We start from the raw sequence: 6,737 nt of genomic DNA, 5'->3' as shown, positions 1-6,737 counted from the left end.
GGGCTGCTTAGGAGAGTTAAAACTGGTTTATCCCATTACTTTTCCTTAAGAAAGAAACCGGGGGAAACTAAATTTGATGAAATTTTCCTGAACATTGGTGGGTATTAGTTTGTGGAAGCATATTCCTGAAGAACTCATGGGAGCATTAGTGTGTTAGTTCAGCTGCCCTAAAATATGCATGATAGTTGTTCTTCCATGTTTTACTGCAAAATTCCCGATCAAACAGGTCCAAAGTCTGGAACCAATAGTAATTTTTCAATCGAATTCAATGGATTTACAGGCAGGCCCCATGTGCTCATTATATAAAATAAATGAAGGGAAGGAATACTGAATCAAAACGTGACAGGGACAGCGATTGTTGGAAAATCCCCCTAATTTTAAAGAGACCTTCAAGCCAACTTTTTAAGACAAAACAAGGCATGCATTGAATTTTCAGCTCAATGACATCATGTCACACTGATTTCATCTGGTCCCCGCATGTTCTTGGTGGGAGTGGAACTCGATGCAGCTCCATCCAGCTCGTGGCGCAGTGATTTATTACAATTTAAATGATAAAGCACCCAGGAATGTTCAGGCAATTGGATTAGCCCATTGACTGAATGTGCAGACAGCTATTTTTAGAAAAGAGATGTCAGTTTGTGCAATATTAGATGGCCTGATCCCTTTTTTAACTGAGGGGGCAGGGGATTTTCCCTTATCACATGGTTCTGATGTTACCTCTGTGTTCTGTTCTTTTTAAGTGGAGTTCTGAATGTCAGTCACAAGATTTGATTCATCAAAGATGACACCGAGTTCTTGACACCCTTTGCTGAGTCTCCTGAGAGGGGCCAGCAGGATAAATCAAGCCCAAATTTTGCCTGCAGTTTAAAGAGACTCAGGGCACGGATTTTGGTGTTCCCAGATTCTCTAGGGGTGGGTCAGTAATGATAATTTATGAGGAGCAGCACTAGAGCTTGCCTAGAACACATGCAAGCATCTCTGGATGCCAAGCTCTTGATTCACACCATCCCATCCTCATAAATTATCAGGTGGATCCTCAGAGCTGGAAGCTGCTCGGACCCACAGCTCCAGACAGACAGACAGGAAGTGGAAAAAACGATGCTCCTGTCTTTTGTTTGACCAATATTTTAGGATAAGGCCCCACGCCAAAGCAAAAATAACCCTGAAACTGGAATAATTCATGAATAACGTGGCACAACAATAGAAGGTTCGTGTCAGTGCGGTGGATTCACTAATTCAGCCAAGAGGAGAAAGTGCTAAAATCAACACAAAGGGATCCCATTAGGAGATGAAAGGCTTGTTGCAATCCCTTTGGTTTACTCAGCTGGGTCACTTTAGGAGCACTGAGTGCTCAGGTGTGGCCTAATTCTCCTTTTCTTGTGTTCCTAAGCACGGGGCAGGGGCTGAGGCCGTGCTTAGGTAGGAAGGGAATTTGAGATGTGTGTTTTGAAGGACAGCATTAACCATTCTGGCCATCCTATACCAAACTGGTTCCTCTCTTTGGGACACAAATCAGGGAAAGGCCTGTGATGGCTCCAAAAATTTCATTTTACACGAAAGCATCAGCAGCTTCTGGGAAACAGATTAATTCCGGTTCCAAACTTCCTCTTGATATGGATAAAAACTGTCTAGGAGGGCTGGCTGGACTAATCCCAGCAGGGATGAGACCTCCTGCTGCTGAGCCCTTGGTTCAGTGTTTTAACATCTGATCTTACTGTCCCTGGGTCAAAATGCCTGGTGCAATTCTGACAATGACATTAGGGTCAGCTTTGGAAAGAGCTCCTTCCAGTGCACGTGTGGGTTTTGAATCCACCAAAGGCCAACTCTTAGGAAGGAGGCAAGGCCCTGAAGGCAGCAGTTACAGGGAAAAAGTCAAAATGCAGAAACAGATTCATTAAAAAAGAGAAAAGAGCAGGTTTAAGTGCTCATTCCTTTAAACATCTCTCTTTTTGCATCTCCTCTAGTAGTAATAATGCTTGGGTTTATAGAAGAAACATGGAGGCACCACCAGTGCTGAGGATTTCAGGGATTAATTGCTTAGGTATTGCTAATTGTGAGGGGGGATCACCAGAGAGCTGTTACCTTTGTCTTCTGTTTTAGCAGCAAGCAGGGAAAAGCCGAAAGGAAAGGATATGAAAGGATATTCTGGCCCATGTGATGTAAAAATCAGGAATTCCCTCATGGAATACCCCTCCTGGTTAATCCCCCAGCTGCAATTTCCAAGCCCCTCTGGGCCGGGCTTTGCTGGGCCTCCTGGTGCGATTTACATTAAATATAAAAGTACATGAAGGTCACTGGGCAGTCACTGCACTGTGGTGGGGATGGAGCTGTGAAGTGCAAGGATCCCAACTGAGCCAGTGCTTCCCATGGCAAACTCTGTGCTTTATTCCAGGGAATTCCCTGATCCTGATGCTTCCAGACTCACCTCACTGCTGTTGTGCTTATCTTATTAATCTTATTATCAATGAGGCCTGGCTGTCTGTGGGGCAGAATTTAAGGATAGAGGAAAATATGTGCAGAGTCAGTGAGGGGTTTATCATGATCTATTTAAAAAAATAAATACATTAGAAAGCAGGACTCTTGCAGCTTCGGAGTCTTGAGGTCAAAACAAACTGAGCATCTCAAGAAGTTAAATCTTGATTAAGCCAAGATTTGTCTGTGCAATTTTTCTGTGTGACTTTCCTTCAGACTCGCTTGAGTTAACACAGGAAAATCTTTACTAAAAGCTGTGCAAGCTGCCAAATGCAGAACACTGAGCTCTAAACGTCCAAAAACTGCTTTAAGGGTGGGAGTCAACAACTTTCAGTGCACTCAGAGCTGCTGAAGGCACAGCTTTACCCCCCCATAGCTGCATTACCTATACTCGAGGTGTCTTCACGGGCACAGATGGAAAAGGCTGTAAAGGAAACATTCGAGAACTGAGGGTGCATTAGAGGAGTGATTGCAGCACGGTGATTTATAGCTGCAGTAATGGACTGGGTCTCAGCAAGCTGAAATCCAATTATCAGCCCTGCCATCTCAGGCAAAATGCTTAAGCCAAACTTTCTAATCAGTGCTTTTAGGTTTAGGTTGGTTTTCAGAGGTGCTCAGCACTTCCCCACCCCACAGAAATAACATATCCCCGGCCTTCTGCAAAGCAAACCCTCAGCATGGAAAGCCAGTCTCCCCTCCCCTGTCCAGGAGGAAAAAATAGATTAAAAAACTCCCCAAAAGAACCCATCAAATCAGGTTATATTTGACACTACTGTGCTTGATAAATATTTCCCATAGCTGGGCTGCAAATCAATAATCTTACTCCGTGTTATCAGGAAAAGCAAAGCGAGGAAAGGAGGACACAGAGCTTAAAAATATCAAAAATGAGGGACATGATTCTCTTCCTGAGTGAATCAGGATGGGGAACATTCCCATACCCACCTCACAAAGGCACTTGTGAGAGTTAATTCAGGCCTCTGCAGAAAGTGGCTGGAGCTCCACAGATGGAAGCTGCTGTAGAAGGGCTCCGTTACTGAATAATGAGGTGCACAACACACTCAGATATTGCTCCATATGCTTTAGAACACTGAGCCCTGCGTTGTTTTCCAGCAGCCTCAGCCGTTCCAACCTGCAGAGGATCAAACACTTCCCAGAATATTTTGTCTTTTTTATTTCTGAGATGAGGAGATAGCTCCAACAGCACTGTTGTCTCTTTTTGGGGTTTTGAAACAAAAAATGTGATTTTTTTTTTTTAAAGAAGTGGGGGGGAAAAAAAAAAAAAAAAGAAGGGAAGGTTTCACACAGCATGTGCCAAAGGAACAAAACTTCTCCCTGGACATCTGTCCCTGAACAACAGAGGGGACCTTGGGTTTCATATCTCAGCTGAAAAGATAAATGTGGAAACACCTCCCCCACTGTCCTACTGCAGTGTCATGTTTGGAGTGGGAGAGATCCCTCAGGAGAAATAACTGCTGGAAGCTTTGATTGTGCTGTGGAGTCTCCTCTTGCCTCTCATCTTCCAGAGAGTTCGCACCAGCACAGAGTCCTCCATACAACAGACAGAGGTTGTGCTTTGGTGGGCTGGAATCTGGGGAAAATCCTTCCTAAAATACCCTAAAATAGAGGGTGGGGAAAGAAAGCAGGAGCAATTTTATTTGCCTTTGCAATGCCAGCTTGTGTGCCATGATTGTAAGGAAAAGGAGCATTTGGCTGCCTGAGGAATATGGGGACTTCAGCTCCTTATTAAATACTTTAGGCAATTGAACCAAAATGTTGTGTTTTTACCAGGTTTTGATCACTATTTTTAGGTCTTCTGTTCATATATTCCAAAAGGAATTGGATGCTGATGCAAAGACAGCAAGCTGGACCCCACTAAATCAAAACCAGGGCTTCCCCTCTGCTCCAGTTTTGCTGCAGCATCTTCCAAAATCCACATTATCCCCCAAAACTACACACAGGAGGTCAGGCCATGTGAAAAAGAGCAAAGGGAGATGAAGGAGAACAGGAATTATACCAAAGCTGTGCTGTTATTTCCAAATTATCCATGAAACAGGGGAAAGAGAAATACAGATTTCAGGATTTTTTTTCTCCTAGTTGGGCCTTCAGCAGTGAGATGCAACAGGCAGACAGCGGTGAAAACACAATCCAGTTGAAAGGCAAATGTTGTGTGTGAGGTGTTCCACAAGCCCACCAACCCTCTTCCCAAGCTGGTATCCAATCCCCAGGAAGAACCCAGCCCCAACCCCTCCATCCAGGGAAGGAGGTGCTCGGAAAGCCCTGGTGGGAAGGGGAGAAAGGGGTGAGCAAATGAGACAAACACACTTGAAGTAACTGATTTACAGAGGTGCCATTTACTGGATTCCTTGTGGAAAACCAAGTTCTTTGCATGTTCAGACATGATACAAGCACACCAAAGCAAAACCAAAGTCCACTGATTAATTTGTGATCCTTTCCACACCTCATGTCCTTTTCTGGAGGAGCTGGAATCCAGGTGAGTGTCAGACTTTATCCACAAATGAGTTCATACCCTGGGAGGACTCTTCTCAATCCTCAGCATTTCTGATGCTTCACAGCATTTCTTGCATAATTCATCCTAAAAGTGCAGCTCCCAGCAGGGCAGTCAAGTGAGAAGTGTGTAATGGTCCGGGAGCACCAGCCACAGCTTCCAGGGAAAGTTCAGCTTCTTGGAGCAGCCAGAGGGAGCAGTTTGGAGACTTCTCTCAGGAGCTGAGCTTCTCCTCATCTTTGCCACACAGGCCACCCCTTCTGTCCACCTTCCAGAGGGATGCAGCAGCAAAGAGCACCAGGGCTTGGTCAGCGTTGGTGTTTGGCAGGAGCAGCCATGGAATAAACTCAGTTTATTCAGCAGCAAGGAATAAACTCAGCCAGACTCATCCACTCCTCATCCCCCAGATCCTTCAGCAGCTGCTGCTGGAGATACCCCTCGCTTAAAGGGTGGCGTGAGAGGCACACATTGCACAGCAGAGCCTGTGTTCATCCTTCCATCCCTCCCACCCCCCTAAAGAGCAGACATTTATATCAAATACACCACCAGCCCACTGCCGAGACACTGCTGTAGGTGGAGCTCTGCGAGTCGAGGCAGCAAATAAATGATTCTAGAAGTGTCAGACATTTCAGTCCAGGAGATTAGGGATTCATTGACTGCAGTGTGGGAAGAGCTGTTAAATAAAAACAATTGCAGCACGCTCACCATGGAAAGCAGAGATTCCTCTTTCATCTTGGAAATTATCTTTTTTTTTTTTTTTTTTTAATTGGTTGTAATGCCCTCATATATTCAAACACAGTGCCAGAGCATTGGGTGAACAACAGAAAAACAGAAGAGAAAAAAATGCATGACTTGCTCACAGAAGTACCATGGATTTCATTGTTACATGTGGGGGTACACCAGAGGGTCTCCTGGCATGCCAGAACCTCCTTCCCAACCAGGAAAGTTCCAGAGAGGAAGAATTTGTGCTTAAAACCAGCAGCCCTGTAAACCAGGAGACAGAAACATCAGGATGTGCTTTGCTTCCTTGGGCAAAGCACTTCTAGGTGCCTTTTCCCCTCCTATTCCCCCCTCCTACCTTGTATAAACGAGTCTCCACCTCTTTTTGTCAGGGAAAAATCTGTTTCCATGTTGTAGGGACAATTTCAGGGGGAGCCTGGAGGTCTTTCCCTTCCATGCATAAGAAATAATCACAAACTGTAAGATCTTACCCCACCGCATTACTTGTCTGGGTATCCGTGGAGTCAAAAGCACCACAGCTCTAACACAGAGAAAAGTTCAGTGGGGGCCCAGGGTGAAAAAAGAATTATTGCTGAATCCAAGACTGATGCACATCCCCTCCCATCAATTAAAGCAGGAGATTTTGAACTGGCTGGCAAAGTCAAATTTTCAGGCATTCCTTTGTTTGGCAGAGGAAAAAGGAACCCCAAATATATCCAACACAGAGGCAACGCGTGAGGGTTTGCAAATGCCTCTCGTGAACTTGGGGATGCATTCAGATCAAAGGAGCATAATGAGATATTCTGAATAATACAACGAGATATTCTGAGCAATATTTGATGCATCTAATTACCGAGAACGTGCCTCGCTGAGTTTTCCAGGAGCAGGATCAATGCCCTGCAGGTCCTTGTCCATGGATAGGATCTGTGGGTTGCCAGCCTGGATTGAGCTCAGGAACATCAGCAGTCACTGATTCCAGGTAAAAAAACCTCATTAATCCAAAGGAAAAAAACATTTGCATGGCATGAGAGCTGTAGTC

At 44.9% G+C, this 6,737-nt stretch overlaps 1 long non-coding RNA gene across 3 annotated transcripts in view; it reads right to left on the bottom strand.

The window, feature by feature from the left end:
- Nucleotides 1-4,800: 4,800 nt before the first annotated feature.
- The window catches only part of LOC108447698, a 33,979-nt gene continuing 32,042 nt past the window's right edge, over nt 4,801-6,737 (bottom strand). For all 3 annotated transcript variants that reach the window (XR_001863362.1, XR_001863365.1, XR_001863364.1), the window contains exon 6: nt 4,801-5,962. This is a non-coding gene — a long non-coding RNA (uncharacterized LOC108447698). The remainder of the gene's footprint in view (nt 5,963-6,737) is intronic.

The sequence above is a fragment of the Corvus brachyrhynchos genome, unplaced genomic scaffold (assembly GCF_000691975.1).
Source record: "Corvus brachyrhynchos isolate BGI_N302 unplaced genomic scaffold, ASM69197v1 scaffold46, whole genome shotgun sequence".
NCBI lineage: Eukaryota > Metazoa > Chordata > Aves > Passeriformes > Corvidae > Corvus > Corvus brachyrhynchos.
The sequence above is the reverse complement of the archived record's forward strand: the minus strand, read 5'-3'. Positions and strand labels throughout refer to the sequence as shown.